The sequence below is a fragment of the Haliotis cracherodii genome, unplaced genomic scaffold (genome assembly GCF_022045235.1).
Source record: "Haliotis cracherodii isolate W230 unplaced genomic scaffold, xgHalCrac1.p SCAF_21, whole genome shotgun sequence".
Lineage (NCBI taxonomy): Eukaryota > Metazoa > Mollusca > Gastropoda > Lepetellida > Haliotidae > Haliotis > Haliotis cracherodii.
In genome coordinates, this window is record NW_027266277.1 from 7,323,810 (window position 1) to 7,342,417 (window position 18,608).

Below are 18,608 nucleotides of genomic sequence, written 5' to 3' on the forward strand. Positions count from 1 at the left end.
CGGAGCTATGGGCCGCCAAAGTCGGCTGTAACATTGGCTCCAAATCCAAAAATGTTAGGTTCCGAATGATCCTCGTGACCTAAGGAGTCGTCCTGCAAAATCTGAGACTCCTACGGCGATATGACCTTTTTGGTCCAAATTGCGCCTAAGTCCAACACATGCAGGCCAAATGCGACTCGGATGTCGAACTCGTCGGAGCGCATTGAAACTTTGCATGCGGGTAGACCTTGACCTCGCGGACACGTTTTCACCGTCCTTGACCCCCCATCACTTTTGGGGGCGGAGCTATGGGCCGCCAAAGTCGGCTGTAACATTGGCTCCAAATCCAAAAATGTTAGGTTCAGAATGATCCTCGTGACCTAAGGAGTCGTCCTGCAAAATCTGAGACTCCTACGGCGATATGACCTTTTTGGTCCAAATTGCGCCTAAGTCCAACACATGCAGGCCAAATGCGACTCGGATGTCGAACTCGTCGGAACGCATTGAAACTTTGCATGCGGGTAGACCTTGACCCCGCGGACACGTTTTCACCGTCCTTGACCCCCCATCACTTTTGGGGGCGGAGCTATGGGCCGCCAAAGTCGGCTGTAACATTGGCTCCAAATCCAAAAATGTTAGGTTCAGAATGATCCTCGTGACCTAAGGAGTCGTCCTGCAAAATCTGAGACTCCTACGGCGATATGACCTTTTTGGTCCAAATTGCGCCTAAGTCCAACACATGCAGGCCAAATGCGACTCGGATGTCGAACTCGTCGGAACGCATTGAAACTTTGCATGCGGGTAGACCTTGACCTCGCGGACAGGTTTTCACCGTCCTTGACCCCCCATCACTTTTGGGGGCGGAGCTATGGGCCGCCAAAGTCGGCTGTAACATTGGCTCCAAACCCCAAAATGTTAGGTTCAGAATGATCCTCGTCACCTAAGGAGTCGTCCTGCAAAATCTGAGACTCCTACGGCGATATGACCTTTTTGGTCCAAATTGCGCCTAAGTCCAACACATGCAGGCCAAATGCGACTCGGATGTCGAACTCGTCGGAACGCATTGAAACTTTGCATGCGGGTAGACCTTGACCTCGCGGACACGTTTTCACCGTCCTTGACCCCCCATCACTTTTGGGGGCGGAGCTATGGGCCGCCAAAGTCGGCTGTAACATTGGCTCCAAATCCAAAAATGTTAGGTTCAGAATGATCCTCGTGACCTAAGGAGTCGTCCTGCAAAATCTGAGACTCCTACGGCGATATGACCTTTTTGGTCCAAATTGCGCCTAAGTCCAACACATGCAGGCCAAATGCGACTCGGATGTCGAACTCGTCGGAACGCATTGAAACTTTGCATGCGGGTAGACCTTGACCTCGCGGACACGTTTTCACCGTCCTTGACCCCCCATCACTTTTGGGGGCGGAGCTATGGGCCGCCAAAGTCGGCTGTAACATTGGCTCCAAATCCAAAAATGTTAGGTTCCGAATGATCCTCGTGACCTAAGGAGTCGTCCTGCAAAATCTGAGACTCCTACGGCGATATGACCTTTTTGGTCCAAATTGCGCCTAAGTCCAACACATGCAGGCCAAATGCGACTCGGATGTCGAACTCGTCGGAGCGCATTGAAACTTTGCATGCGGGTAGACCTTGACCTCGCGGACACGTTTTCACCGTCCTTGACCCCCCATCACTTTTGGGGGCGGAGCTATGGGCCGCCAAAGTCGGCTGTAACATTGGCTCCAAATCCAAAAATGTTAGGTTCCGAATGATCCTCGTGACCTAAGGAGTCGTCCTGCAAAATCTGAGACTCCTACGGCGATATGACCTTTTTGGTCCAAATTGCGCCTAAGTCCAACACATGCAGGCCAAATGCGACTCGGATGTCGAACTCGTCGGAACGCATTGAAACTTTGCATGCGGGTAGACCTTGACCTCGCGGACACGTTTTCACCGTCCTTGACCCCCCATCACTTTTGGGGGCGGAGCTATGGGCCGCCAAAGTCGGCTGTAACATTGGCTCCAAATCCAAAAATGTTAGGTTCCGAATGATCCTCGTGACCTAAGGAGTCGTCCTGCAAAATCTGAGACTCCTACGGCGATATGACCTTTTTGGTCCAAATTGCGCCTAAGTCCAACACATGCAGGCCAAATGCGACTCGGATGTCGAACTCGTCGGAGCGCATTGAAACTTTGCATGCGGGTAGACCTTGACCTCGCGGACACGTTTTCACCGTCCTTGACCCCCCATCACTTTTGGGGGCGGAGCTATGGGCCGCCAAAGTCGGCTGTAACATTGGCTCCAAATCCAAAAATGTTAGGTTCCGAATGATCCTCGTGACCTAAGGAGTCGTCCTGCAAAATCTGAGACTCCTACGGCGATATGACCTTTTTGGTCCAAATTGCGCCTAAGTCCAACACATGCAGGCCAAATGCGACTCGGATGTCGAACTCGTCGGAACGCATTGAAACTTTGCATGCGGGTAGACCTTGACCTCGCGGACACGTTTTCACCGTCCTTGACCCCCCACCACTTTTGGGGGCGGAGCTATGGGCCGCCAAAGTCGGCTGTAACATTGGCTCCAAATCCAAAAATGTTAGGTTCAGAATGATCCTCGTGACCTAAGGAGTCGTCCTGCAAAATCTGAGACTCCTACGGCGATATGACCTTTTTGGTCCAAATTGCGCCTAAGTCCAACACATGCAGGCCAAATGCGACTCGGATGTCGAACTCGTCGGAACGCATTGAAACTTTGCATGCGGGTAGACCTTGACCTCGCGGACAGGTTTTCACCGTCCTTGACCCCCCATCACTTTTGGGGGCGGAGCTATGGGCCGCCAAAGTCGGCTGTAACATTGGCTCCAAACCCCAAAATGTTAGGTTCAGAATGATCCTCGTCACCTAAGGAGTCGTCCTGCAAAATCTGAGACTCCTACGGCGATATGACCTTTTTGGTCCAAATTGCGCCTAAGTCCAACACATGCAGGCCAAATGCGACTCGGATGTCGAACTCGTCGGAACGCATTGAAACTTTGCATGCGGGTAGACCTTGACCTCGCGGACACGTTTTCACCGTCCTTGACCCCCCATGACCCCCCATCACTTTTGGGGGCGGAGCTATGGGCCGCCAAAGTCGGCTGTAACATTGGCTCCAAATCCAAAAATGTTAGGTTCAGAATGATCCTCGTCACCTAAGGAGTCGTCCTGCAAAATCTGAGACTCCTACGGCGATATGACCTTTTTGGTCCAAATTGCGCCTAAGTCCAACACATGCAGGCCAAATGCGACTCGGATGTCGAACTCGTCGGAACGCATTGAAACTTTGCATGCGGGTAGACCTTGACCTCGCGGACACGTTTTCACCGTCCTTGACCCCCCATCACTTTTGGGGGCGGAGCTATGGGCCGCCAAAGTCGACTGTAACATTGGCTCCAAATCCAAAAATGTTAGGTTCAGAATGATCCTCGTGACCTAAGGAGTCGTCCTGCAAAATCTGAGACTCCTACGGCGATATGACCGTTTTGGTCCAAATTGCGCCTAAGTCCAACACATGCAGGCCAAATGCGACTCGGATGTCGAACTCGTCGGAACGCATTGAAACTTTGCATGCGGGTAGACCTTGACCTCGCGGACACGTTTTCACCGTCCTTGACCCCCCATCACTTTTGGGGGCGGAGCTATGGGCCGCCAAAGTCGGCTGTAACATTGGCTCCAAATCCAAAACTGTTAGGTTCAGAATGATCCTCGTGACCTAAGGAGTCGTCCTGCAAAATCTGAGACTCCTACGGCGATATGACCTTTTTGGTCCAAATTGCGCCTAAGTCCAACACATGCAGGCCAAATGCGACTCGGATGTCGAACTCGTCGGAGCGCATTGAAACTTTGCATGCGGGTAGACCTTGACCTCGCGGACACGTTTTCACCGTCCTTGACCCCCCATCACTTTTGGGGGCGGAGCTATGGGCCGCCAAAGTCGACTGTAACATTGGCTCCAAATCCAAAAATGTTAGGTTCAGAATGATCCTCGTGACCTAAGGAGTCGTCCTGCAAAATCTGAGACTCCTACGGCGATATGACCTTTTTGGTCCAAATTGCGCCTAAGTCCAACACATGCAGGCCAAATGCGACTCGGATGTCGAACTCGTCGGAGCGCATTGAAACTTTGCATGCGGGTAGACCTTGACCTCGCGGACACGTTTTCACCGTCCTTGACCCCCCATCACTTTTGGGGGCGGAGCTATGGGCCGCCAAAGTCGGCTGTAACATTGGCTCCAAATCCAAAACTGTTAGGTTCAGAATGATCCTCGTGACCTAAGGAGTCGTCCTGCAAAATCTGAGACTCCTACGGCGATATGACCTTTTTGGTCCAAATTGCGCCTAAGTCCAACACATGCAGGCCAAATGCGACTCGGATGTCGAACTCGTCGGAACGCATTGAAACTTTGCATGCGGGTAGACCTTGACCTCGCGGACACGTTTTCACCGTCCTTGACCCCCCATCACTTTTGGGGGCGGAGCTATGGGCCGCCAAAGTCGACTGTAACATTGGCTCCAAATCCAAAAATGTTAGGTTCAGAATGATCCTCGTGACCTAAGGAGTCGTCCTGCAAAATCTGAGACTCCTACGGCGATATGACCTTTTTGGTCCAAATTGCGCCTAAGTCCAACACATGCAGGCCAAATGCGACTCGGATGTCGAACTCGTCGGAGCGCATTGAAACTTTGCATGCGGGTAGACCTTGACCTCGCGGACACGTTTTCACCGTCCTTGACCCCCCATCACTTTTGGGGGCGGAGCTATGGGCCGCCAAAGTCGACTGTAACATTGGCTCCAAATCCAAAAATGTTAGGTTCAGAATGATCCTCGTGACCTAAGGAGTCGTCCTGCAAAATCTGAGACTCCTACGGCGATATGACCTTTTTGGTCCAAATTGCGCCTAAGTCCAACACATGCAGGCCAAATGCGACTCGGATGTCGAACTCGTCGGAGCGCATTGAAACTTTGCATGCGGGTAGACCTTGACCTCGCGGACACGTTTTCACCGTCCTTGACCCCCCATCACTTTTGGGGGCGGAGCTATGGGCCGCCAAAGTCGACTGTAACATTGGCTCCAAATCCAAAAATGTTAGGTTCAGAATGATCCTCGTGACCTAAGGAGTCGTCCTGCAAAATCTGAGACTCCTACGGCGATATGACCTTTTTGGTCCAAATTGCGCCTAAGTCCAACACATGCAGGCCAAATGCGACTCGGATGTCGAACTCGTCGAACTTTTGGGGGCGGAGCTATGGGCCGCCAAAGTCGACTGTAACATTGGCTCCAAATCCAAAAATGTTAGGTTCAGAATGATCCTCGTGACCTAAGGAGTCGTCCTGCAAAATCTGAGACTCCTACGGCGATATGACCTTTTTGGTCCAAATTGCGTCTAAGTCCAACACATGCAGGCCAAATGCGACTCGGATGTCGAACTCGTCGGAACGCATTGAAACTTTGCATGCGGGTAGACCTTGACCTCGCGGACACGTTTTCACCGTCCTTGACCCCCCATCACTTTTGCAACTGCGACTCGGATGTCGAACTCGTCGGAACGCATTGAAACTTTGCATGCGGGTAGACCTTGACCTCGCGGACACGTTTTCACCGTCCTTGACCCCCCATCACTTTTGGGGGCGGAGCTATGGGCCGCCAAAGTCGGCTGTAACATTGGCTCCAAATCCAAAAATGTTAGGTTCAGAATGATCCTCGTGACCTAAGGAGTCGTCCTGCAAAATCTGAGACTCCTACGGCGATATGACCTTTTCGGTCCAAATTGCGCCTAAGTCCAACACATGCAGGCCAAATGCGACTCGGATGTCGAACTCGTCGGAACGCATTGAAACTTTGCATGCGGGTAGACCTTGACCTCGCGGACACGTTTTCACCGTCCTTGACCCCCCATCACTTTTGGGGGCGGAGCTATGGGCCGCCAAAGTCGGCTGTAACATTGGCTCCAAATCCAAAAATGTTAGGTTCAGAATGATCCTCGTGACCTAAGGAGTCGTCCTGCAAAATCTGAGACACCTACGGCGATATGACCTTTTTGGTCCAAATTGCGCCTAAGTCCAACACATGCAGGCCAAATGCGACTCGGATGTCGAACTCGTCGGAACGCATTGAAACTTTGCATGCGGGTAGACCTTGACCTCGCGGACACGTTTTCACCGTCCTTGACCCCCCATCACTTTTGGGGGCGGAGCTATGGGCCGCCAAAGTCGGCTGTAACATTGGCTCCAAATCCAAAAATGTTAGGTTCAGAATGATCCTCGTGACCTAAGGAGTCGTCCTGCAAAATCTGAGACACCTACGGCGATATGACCTTTTTGGTCCAAATTGCGCCTAAGTCCAACACATGCAGGCCAAATGCGACTCGGATGTCGAACTCGTCGGAACGCATTGAAACTTTGCATGCGGGTAGACCTTGACCTCGCGGACACGTTTTCACCGTCCTTGACCCCCCATCACTTTTGGGGGCGGAGCTATGGGCCGCCAAAGTCGTCTGTAACATTGGCTCCAAATCCAAAAATGTTAGGTTCAGAATGATCCTCGTGACCTAAGGAGTCGTCCTGCAAAATCTGAGACTCCTACGGCGATATGACCTTTTTGGTCCAAATTGCGCCTAAGTCCAACACATGCAGGCCAAATGCGACTCGGATGTCGAACTCGTCGGAACGCATTGAAACTTTGCATGCGGGTAGACCTTGACCTCGCGGACACGTTTTCACCGTCCTTGACCCCCCATCACTTTTGGGGGCGGAGCTATGGGCCGCCAAAGTCGGCTGTAACATTGGCTCCAAATCCAAAAATGTTAGGTTCAGAATGATCCTCGTGACCTAAGGAGTCGTCCTGCAAAATCTGAGACTCCTACGGCGATATGACCTTTTTGGTCCAAATTGCGCCTAAGTCCAACACATGCAGGCCAAATGCGACTCGGATGTCGAACTCGTCGGAACGCATTGAAACTTTGCATGCGGGTAGACCTTGACCTCGCGGACACGTTTTCACCGTCCTTGACCCCCCATCACTTTTGGGGGCGGAGCTATGGGCCGCCAAAGTCGGCTGTAACATTGGCTCCAAATCCAAAAATGTTAGGTTCAGAATGATCCTCGTGACCTAAGGAGTCGTCCTACAAAATCTGAGACTCCTACGGCGATATGACCTTTTCGGTCCAAATTGCGCCTAAGTCCAACACATGCAGGCCAAATGCGACTCGGATGTCGAACTCGTCGGAACGCATTGAAACTTTGCATGCGGGTAGACCTTGACCTCGCGGACACGTTTTCACCGTCCTTGACCCCCCATCACTTTTGGGGGCGGAGCTATGGGCCGCCAAAGTCGGCTGTAACATTGGCTCCAAATCCAAAAATGTTAGGTTCAGAATGATCCTCGTGACCTAAGGAGTCGTCCTGCAAAATCTGAGACTCCTACGGCGATATGACCTTTTTGGTCCAAATTGCGCCTAAGTCCAACACATGCAGGCCAAATGCGACTCGGATGTCGAACTCGTCGGAACGCATTGAAACTTTGCATGCGGGTAGACCTTGACCTCGCGGACACGTTTTCACCGTCCTTGACCCCCCATCACTTTTGGGGGCGGAGCTATGGGCCGCCAAAGTCGGCTGTAACATTGGCTCCAAATCCAAAAATGTTAGGTTCAGAATGATCCTCGTGACCTAAGGAGTCGTCCTGCAAAATCTGAGACACCTACGGCGATATGACCTTTTTGGTCCAAATTGCGCCTAAGTCCAACACATGCAGGCCAAATGCGACACGGATGTCGAACTCGTCGGAACGCATTGAAACTTTGCATGCGGGTAGACCTTGACCTCGCGGACACGTTTTCACCGTCCTTGACCCCCCACCACTTTTGGGGGCGGAGCTATGGGCCGCCAAAGTCGGCTGTAACATTGGCTCCAAATCCAAAAATGTTAGGTTCAGAATGATCCTCGTGACCTAAGGAGTCGTCCTGCAAAATCTGAGACTCCTACGGCGATATGACCTTTTTGGTCCAAATTGCGCCTAAGTCCAACACATGCAGGCCAAATGCGACTCGGATGTCGAACTCGTCGGAACGCATTGAAACTTTGCATGCGGGTAGACCTTGACCTCGCGGACACGTTTTCACCGTCCTTGACCCCCCATCACTTTTGGGGGCGGAGCTATGGGCCGCCAAAGTCGGCTGTAACATTGGCTCCAAACCCAAAAATGTTAGGTTCAGAATGATCCTCGTCACCTAAGGAGTCGTCCTGCAAAATCTGAGACTCCTACGGCGATATGACCTTTTTGGTCCAAATTGCGCCTAAGTCCAACACATGCAGGCCAAATGCGACTCGGATGTCGAACTCGTCGGAACGCATTGAAACTTTGCATGCGGGTAGACCTTGACCTCGCGGACACGTTTTCACCGTCCTTGACCCCCCATGACCCCCCATCACTTTTGGGGGCGGAGCTATGGGCCGCCAAAGTCGGCTGTAACATTGGCTCCAAATCCAAAAATGTTAGGTTCAGAATGATCCTCGTCACCTAAGGAGTCGTCCTGCAAAATCTGAGACTCCTACGGCGATATGACCTTTTTGGTCCAAATTGCGCCTAAGTCCAACACATGCAGGCCAAATGCGACTCGGATGTCGAACTCGTCGGAACGCATTGAAACTTTGCATGCGGGTAGACCTTGACCTCGCGGACACGTTTTCACCGTCCTTGACCCCCCATCACTTTTGGGGGCGGAGCTATGGGCCGCCAACGTCGACTGTAACATTGGCTCCAAATCCAAAAATGTTAGGTTCAGAATGATCCTCGTGACCTAAGGAGTCGTCCTGCAAAATCTGAGACTCCTACGGCGATATGACCTTTTTGGTCCAAATTGCGCCTAAGTCCAACACATGCAGGCCAAATGCGACTCGGATGTCGAACTCGTCGGAACGCATTGAAACTTTGCATGCGGGTAGACCTTGACCTCGCGGACACGTTTTCACCGTCCTTGACCCCCCATCACTTTTGGGGGCGGAGCTATGGGCCGCCAACGTCGACTGTAACATTGGCTCCAAATCCAAAAATGTTAGGTTCAGAATGATCCTCGTGACCTAAGGAGTCGTCCTGCAAAATCTGAGACTCCTACGGCGATATGACCTTTTTGGTCCAAATTGCGCCTAAGTCCAACACATGCAGGCCAAATGCGACTCGGATGTCGAACTCGTCGGAACGCATTGAAACTTTGCATGCGGGTAGACCTTGACCTCGCGGACACGTTTTCACCGTCCTTGACCCCCCATCACTTTTGGGGGCGGAGCTATGGGCCGCCAAAGTCGGCTGTAACATTGGCTCCAAATCCAAAAATGTTAGGTTCAGAATGATCCTCGTCACCTAAGGAGTCGTCCTGCAAAATCTGAGACTCCTACGGCGATATGACCTTTTTGGTCCAAATTGCGCCTAAGTCCAACACATGCAGGCCAAATGCGACTCGGATGTCGAACTCGTCGGAACGCATTGAAACTTTGCATGCGGGTAGACCTTGACCTCGCGGACACGTTTTCACCGTCCTTGACCCCCCATCACTTTTGGGGGCGGAGCTATGGGCCGCCAAAGTCGGCTGTAACATTGGCTCCAAATCCAAAAATGTTAGGTTCAGAATGATCCTCGTGACCTAAGGAGTCGTCCTGCAAAATCTGAGACTCCTACGGCGATATGACCTTTTCGGTCCAAATTGCGCCTAAGTCCAACACATGCAGGCCAAATGCGACTCGGATGTCGAACTCGTCGGAACGCATTGAAACTTTGCATGCGGGTAGACCTTGACCTCGCGGACACGTTTTCACCGTCCTTGACCCCCCATCACTTTTGGGGGCGGAGCTATGGGCCGCCAAAGTCGGCTGTAACATTGGCTCCAAATCCAAAAATGTTAGGTTCAGAATGATCCTCGTCACCTAAGGAGTCGTCCTGCAAAATCTGAGACTCCTACGGCGATATGACCTTTTTGGTCCAAATTGCGCCTAAGTCCAACACATGCAGGCCAATTGCGACTCGGATGTCGAACTCGTCGGAACGCATTGAAACTTTGCATGCGGGTAGACCTTGACCTCGCGGACACGTTTTCACCGTCCTTGACCCCCCATCACTTTTGGGGGCGGAGCTATGGGCCGCCAAAGTCGGCTGTAACATTGGCTCCAAATCCAAAAATGTTAGGTTCAGAATGATCCTCGTCACCTAAGGAGTCGTCCTGCAAAATCTGAGACTCCTACGGCGATATGACCTTTTCGGTCCAAATTGCGCCTAAGTCCAACACATGCAGGCCAAATGCGACTCGGATGTCGAACTCGTCGGAACGCATTGAAACTTTGCATGCGGGTAGACCTTGACCTCGCGGACACGTTTTCACCGTCCTTGACCCCCCATCACTTTTGGGGGCGGAGCTATGGGCCGCCAAAGTCGGCTGTAACATTGGCTCCAAATCCAAAAATGTTAGGTTCAGAATGATCCTCGTGACCTAAGGAGTCGTCCTGCAAAATCTGAGACTCCTACGGCGATATGACCTTTTTGGTCCAAATTGCGCCTAAGTCCAACACATGCAGGCCAAATGCGACTCGGATGTCGAACTCGTCGGAACGCATTGAAACTTTGCATGCGGGTAGACCTTGACCTCGCGGACACGTTTTCACCGTCCTTGACCCCCCATCACTTTTGGGGGCGGAGCTATGGGCCGCCAAAGTCGGCTGTAACATTGGCTCCAAATCCAAAAATGTTAGGTTCAGAATGATCCTCGTGACCTAAGGAGTCGTCCTGCAAAATCTGAGACTCCTACGGCGATATGACCTTTTTGGTCCAAATTGCGCCTAAGTCCAACACATGCAGGCCAAATGCGACTCGGATGTCGAACTCGTCGGAACGCATTGAAACTTTGCATGCGGGTAGACCTTGACCTCGCGGACACGTTTTCACCGTCCTTGACCCCCCATGACCCCCCATCACTTTTGGGGGCGGAGCTATGGGCCGCCAAAGTCGGCTGTAACATTGGCTCCAAATCCAAAAATGTTAGGTTCAGAATGATCCTCGTCACCTAAGGAGTCGTCCTGCAAAATCTGAGACTCCTACGGCGATATGACCTTTTTGGTCCAAATTGCGCCTAAGTCCAACACATGCAGGCCAAATGCGACTCGGATGTCGAACTCGTCGGAACGCATTGAAACTTTGCATGCGGGTAGACCTTGACCTCGCGGACACGTTTTCACCGTCCTTGACCCCCCATCACTTTTGGGGGCGGAGCTATGGGCCGCCAACGTCGACTGTAACATTGGCTCCAAATCCAAAAATGTTAGGTTCAGAATGATCCTCGTGACCTAAGGAGTCGTCCTGCAAAATCTGAGACTCCTACGGCGATATGACCTTTTTGGTCCAAATTGCGCCTAAGTCCAACACATGCAGGCCAAATGCGACTCGGATGTCGAACTCGTCGGAACGCATTGAAACTTTGCATGCGGGTAGACCTTGACCTCGCGGACACGTTTTCACCGTCCTTGACCCCCCATCACTTTTGGGGGCGGAGCTATGGGCCGCCAACGTCGACTGTAACATTGGCTCCAAATCCAAAAATGTTAGGTTCAGAATGATCCTCGTGACCTAAGGAGTCGTCCTGCAAAATCTGAGACTCCTACGGCGATATGACCTTTTTGGTCCAAATTGCGCCTAAGTCCAACACATGCAGGCCAAATGCGACTCGGATGTCGAACTCGTCGGAACGCATTGAAACTTTGCATGCGGGTAGACCTTGACCTCGCGGACACGTTTTCACCGTCCTTGACCCCCCATCACTTTTGGGGGCGGAGCTATGGGCCGCCAAAGTCGGCTGTAACATTGGCTCCAAATCCAAAAATGTTAGGTTCAGAATGATCCTCGTCACCTAAGGAGTCGTCCTGCAAAATCTGAGACTCCTACGGCGATATGACCTTTTTGGTCCAAATTGCGCCTAAGTCCAACACATGCAGGCCAAATGCGACTCGGATGTCGAACTCGTCGGAACGCATTGAAACTTTGCATGCGGGTAGACCTTGACCTCGCGGACACGTTTTCACCGTCCTCGACCCCCCATCACTTTTGGGGGCGGAGCTATGGGCCGCCAAAGTCGGCTGTAACATTGGCTCCAAATCCAAAAATGTTAGGTTCAGAATGATCCTCGTCACCTAAGGAGTCGTCCTGCAAAATCTGAGACTCCTACGGCGATATGACCTTTTTGGTCCAAATTGCGCCTAAGTCCAACACATGCAGGCCAAATGCGACTCGGATGTCGAACTCGTCGGAACGCATTGAAACTTTGCATGCGGGTAGACCTTGACCTCGCGGACACGTTTTCACCGTCCTTGACCCCCCATCACTTTTGGGGGCGGAGCTATGGGCCGCCAAAGTCGGCTGTAACATTGGCTCCAAATCCAAAAATGTTAGGTTCAGAATGATCCTCGTCACCTAAGGAGTCGTCCTGCAAAATCTGAGACTCCTACGGCGATATGACCTTTTTGGTCCAAATTGCGCCTAAGTCCAACACATGCAGGCCAATTGCGACTCGGATGTCGAACTCGTCGGAACGCATTGAAACTTTGCATGCGGGTAGACCTTGACCTCGCGGACACGTTTTCACCGTCCTTGACCCCCCATCACTTTTGGGGGCGGAGCTATGGGCCGCCAAAGTCGGCTGTAACATTGGCTCCAAATCCAAAAATGTTAGGTTCAGAATGATCCTCGTCACCTAAGGAGTCGTCCTGCAAAATCTGAGACTCCTACGGCGATATGACCTTTTCGGTCCAAATTGCGCCTAAGTCCAACACATGCAGGCCAAATGCGACTCGGATGTCGAACTCGTCGGAACGCATTGAAACTTTGCATGCGGGTAGACCTTGACCTCGCGGACACGTTTTCACCGTCCTTGACCCCCCATCACTTTTGGGGGCGGAGCTATGGGCCGCCAAAGTCGGCTGTAACATTGGCTCCAAATCCAAAAATGTTAGGTTCAGAATGATCCTCGTGACCTAAGGAGTCGTCCTGCAAAATCTGAGACACCTACGGCGATATGACCTTTTTGGTCCAAATTGCGCCTAAGTCCAACACATGCAGGCCAAATGCGACTCGGATGTCGAACTCGTCGGAACGCATTGAAACTTTGCATGCGGGTAGACCTTGACCTCGCGGACACGTTTTCACCGTCCTTGACCCCCCATCACTTTTGGGGGCGGAGCTATGGGCCGCCAAAGTCGGCTGTAACATTGGCTCCAAATCCAAAAATGTTAGGTTCAGAATGATCCTCGTCACCTAAGGAGTCGTCCTGCAAAATCTGAGACTCCTACGGCGATATGACCATTTTGGTCCAAATTGCGCCTAAGTCCAACACATGCAGGCCAAATGCGACTCGGATGTCGAACTCGTCGGAACGCATTGAAACTTTGCATGCGGGTAGACCTTGACCTCGCGGACACGTTTTCACCGTCCTTGACCCCCCATCACTTTTGGGGGCGGAGCTATGGGCCGCCAAAGTCGGCTGTAACATTGGCTCCAAATCCAAAAATGTTAGGTTCAGAATGATCCTCGTCACCTAAGGAGTCGTCCTGCAAAATCTGAGACTCCTACGGCGATATGACCTTTTTGGTCCAAATTGCGCCTAAGTCCAACACATGCAGGCCAAATGCGACTCGGATGTCGAACTCGTCGGAACGCATTGAAACTTTGCATGCGGGTAGACCTTGACCTCGCGGACACGTTTTCACCGTCCTTGACCCCCCATCACTTTTGGGGGCGGAGCTATGGGCCGCCAAAGTCGGCTGTAACATTGGCTCCAAATCCAAAAATGTTAGGTTCAGAATGATCCTCGTCACCTAAGGAGTCGTCCTGCAAAATCTGAGACTCCTACGGCGATATGACCTTTTTGGTCCAAATTGCGCCTAAGTCCAACACATGCAGGCCAAATGCGACTCGGATGTCGAACTCGTCGGAACGCATTGAAACTTTGCATGCGGGTAGACCTTGACCTCGCGGACACGTTTTCACCGTCCTTGACCCCCCATCACTTTTGGGGGCGGAGCTATGGGCCGCCAAAGTCGGCTGTAACATTGGCTCCAAATCCAAAAATGTTAGGTTCAGAATGATCCTCGTCACCTAAGGAGTCGTCCTGCAAAATCTGAGACTCCTACGGCGATATGACCTTTTTGGTCCAAATTGCGCCTAAGTCCAACACATGCAGGCCAAATGCGACTCGGATGTCGAACTCGTCGGAGCGCATTGAAACTTTGCATGCGGGTAGACCTTGACCTCGCGGACACGTTTTCACCGTCCTTGACCCCCCATCACTTTTGGGGGCGGAGCTATGGGCCGCCAAAGTCGACTGTAACATTGGCTCCAAATCCAAAAATGTTAGGTTCAGAATGATCCTCGTGACCTAAGGAGTCGTCCTGCAAAATCTGAGACTCCTACGGCGATATGACCTTTTTGGTCCAAATTGCGCCTAAGTCCAACACATGCAGGCCAAATGCGACTCGGATGTCGAACTCGTCGGAGCGCATTGAAACTTTGCATGCGGGTAGACCTTGACCTCGCGGACACGTTTTCACCGTCCTTGACCCCCCATCACTTTTGGGGGCGGAGCTATGGGCCGCCAAAGTCGACTGTAACATTGGCTCCAAATCCAAAAATGTTAGGTTCAGAATGATCCTCGTGACCTAAGGAGTCGTCCTGCAAAATCTGAGACTCCTACGGCGATATGACCTTTTTGGTCCAAATTGCGCCTAAGTCCAACACATGCAGGCCAAATGCGACTCGGATGTCGAACTCGTCGGAACGCATTGAAACTTTGCATGCGGGTAGACCTTGACCTCGCGGACACGTTTTCACCGTCCTTGACCCCCCATCACTTTTGCAACTGCGACTCGGATGTCGAACTCGTCGGAACGCATTGAAACTTTGCATGCGGGTAGACCTTGACCTCGCGGACACGTTTTCACCGTCCTTGACCCCCCATCACTTTTGGGGGCGGAGCTATGGGCCGCCAAAGTCGGCTGTAACATTGGCTCCAAATCCAAAAATGTTAGGTTCAGAATGATCCTCGTGACCTAAGGAGTCGTCCTGCAAAATCTGAGACTCCTACGGCGATATGACCTTTTCGGTCCAAATTGCGCCTAAGTCCAACACATGCAGGCCAAATGCGACTCGGATGTCGAACTCGTCGGAACGCATTGAAACTTTGCATGCGGGTAGACCTTGACCTCGCGGACACGTTTTCACCGTCCTTGACCCCCCATCACTTTTGGGGGCGGAGCTATGGGCCGCCAAAGTCGGCTGTAACATTGGCTCCAAATCCAAAAATGTTAGGTTCAGAATGATCCTCGTCACCTAAGGAGTCGTCCTGCAAAATCTGAGACTCCTACGGCGATATGACCTTTTTGGTCCAAATTGCGCCTAAGTCCAACACATGCAGGCCAAATGCGACTCGGATGTCGAACTCGTCGGAACGCATTGAAACTTTGCATGCGGGTAGACCTTGACCTCGCGGACACGTTTTCACCGTCCTTGACCCCCCATCACTTTTGGGGGCGGAGCTATGGGCCGCCAACGTCGACTGTAACATTGGCTCCAAATCCAAAAATGTTAGGTTCAGAATGATCCTCGTGACCTAAGGAGTCGTCCTGCAAAATCTGAGACTCCTACGGCGATATGACCTTTTTGGTCCAAATTGCGCCTAAGTCCAACACATGCAGGCCAAATGCGACTCGGATGTCGAACTCGTCGGAACGCATTGAAACTTTGCATGCGGGTAGACCTTGACCTCGCGGACACGTTTTCACCGTCCTTGACCCCCCATCACTTTTGGGGGCGGAGCTATGGGCCGCCAACGTCGACTGTAACATTGGCTCCAAATCCAAAAATGTTAGGTTCAGAATGATCCTCGTGACCTAAGGAGTCGTCCTGCAAAATCTGAGACTCCTACGGCGATATGACCTTTTTGGTCCAAATTGCGCCTAAGTCCAACACATGCAGGCCAAATGCGACTCGGATGTCGAACTCGTCGGAACGCATTGAAACTTTGCATGCGGGTAGACCTTGACCTCGCGGACACGTTTTCACCGTCCTTGACCCCCCATCACTTTTGGGGGCGGAGCTATGGGCCGCCAAAGTCGGCTGTAACATTGGCTCCAAATCCAAAAATGTTAGGTTCAGAATGATCCTCGTCACCTAAGGAGTCGTCCTGCAAAATCTGAGACTCCTACGGCGATATGACCTTTTTGGTCCAAATTGCGCCTAAGTCCAACACATGCAGGCCAAATGCGACTCGGATGTCGAACTCGTCGGAACGCATTGAAACTTTGCATGCGGGTAGACCTTGACCTCGCGGACACGTTTTCACCGTCCTCGACCCCCCATCACTTTTGGGGGCGGAGCTATGGGCCGCCAAAGTCGGCTGTAACATTGGCTCCAAATCCAAAAATGTTAGGTTCAGAATGATCCTCGTCACCTAAGGAGTCGTCCTGCAAAATCTGAGACTCCTACGGCGATATGACCTTTTCGGTCCAAATTGCGCCTAAGTCCAACACATGCAGGCCAAATGCGACTCGGATGTCGAACTCGTCGGAACGCATTGAAACTTTGCATGCGGGTAGACCTTGACCTCGCGGACACGTTTTCACCGTCCTTGACCCCCCATCACTTTTGGGGGCGGAGCTATGGGCCGCCAAAGTCGGCTGTAACATTGGCTCCAAATCCAAAAATGTTAGGTTCAGAATGATCCTCGTCACCTAAGGAGTCGTCCTGCAAAATCTGAGACTCCTACGGCGATATGACCTTTTTGGTCCAAATTGCGCCTAAGTCCAACACATGCAGGCCAATTGCGACTCGGATGTCGAACTCGTCGGAACGCATTGAAACTTTGCATGCGGGTAGACCTTGACCTCGCGGACACGTTTTCACCGTCCTTGACCCCCCATCACTTTTGGGGGCGGAGCTATGGGCCGCCAAAGTCGGCTGTAACATTGGCTCCAAATCCAAAAATGTTAGGTTCAGAATGATCCTCGTCACCTAAGGAGTCGTCCTGCAAAATCTGAGACTCCTACGGCGATATGACCTTTTTGGTCCAAATTGCGCCTAAGTCCAACACATGCAGGCCAAATGCGACTCGGATGTCGAACTCGTCGGAGCGCATTGAAACTTTGCATGCGGGTAGACCTTGACCTCGCGGACACGTTTTCACCGTCCTTGACCCCCCATCACTTTTGGGGGCGGAGCTATGGGCCGCCAAAGTCGGCTGTAACATTGGCTCCAAATCCAAAAATGTTAGGTTCAGAATGATCCTCGTGACCTAAGGAGTCGTCCTGCAAAATCTGAGACACCTACGGCGATATGACCTTTTTGGTCCAAATTGCGCCTAAGTCCAACACATGCAGGCCAAATGCGACTCGGATGTCGAACTCGTCGGAACGCATTGAAACTTTGCATGCGGGTAGACCTTGACCTCGCGGACACGTTTTCACCGTCCTTGACCCCCCATCACTTTTGGGGGCGGAGCTATGGGCCGCCAAAGTCGTCTGTAACATTGGCTCCAAATCCAAAAATGTTAGGTTCAGAATGATCCTCGTCACCTAAGGAGTCGTCCTGCAAAATCTGAGACTCCTACGGCGATATGACCTTTTTGGTCCAAATTGCGCCTAAGTCCAACACATGCAGGCCAAATGCGACTCGGATGTCGAACTCGTCGGAACGCATTGAAACTTTGCATGCGGGTAGACCTTGACCTCGCAGACACGTTTTCACCGTCCTTGACCCCCCATCACTTTTGGGGGCGGAGCTATGGGCCGCCAAAGTCGGCTGTAACATTGGCTCCAAATCCAAAAATGTTAGGTTCAGAATGATCCTCGTGACCTAAGGAGTCGTCCTGCAAAATCTGAGACTCCTACGGCGATATGACCTTTTTGGTCCAAATTGCGCCTAAGTCCAACACATGCAGGCCAAATGCGACTCGGATGTCGAACTCGTCGGAGCGCATTGAAACTTTGCATGCGGGTAGACCTTGACCTCGCGGACACGTTTTCACCGTCCTTGACCCCCCATCACTTTTGGGGGCGGAGCTATGGGCCGCCAAAGTCGACTGTAACATTGGCTCCAAATCCAAAAATGTTAGGTTCAGAATGATCCTCGTGACCTAAGGAGTCGTCCTGCAAAATCTGAGACTCCTACGGCGATATGACCTTTTTGGTCCAAATTGCGCCTAAGTCCAACACATGCAGGCCAAATGCGACTCGGATGTCGAACTCGTCGGAGCGCATTGAAACTTTGCATGCGGGTAGACCTTGACCTCGCGGACACGTTTTCACCGTCCTTGACCCCCCATCACTTTTGGGGGCGGAGCTATGGGCCGCCAAAGTCGACTGTAACATTGGCTCCAAATCCAAAAATGTTAGGTTCAGAATGATCCTCGTGACCTAAGGAGTCGTCCTGCAAAATCTGAGACTCCTACGGCGATATGACCTTTTTGGTCCAAATTGCGCCTAAGTCCAACACATGCAGGCCAAATGCGACTCGGATGTCGAACTCGTCGGAACGCATTGAAACTTTGCATGCGGGTAGACCTTGA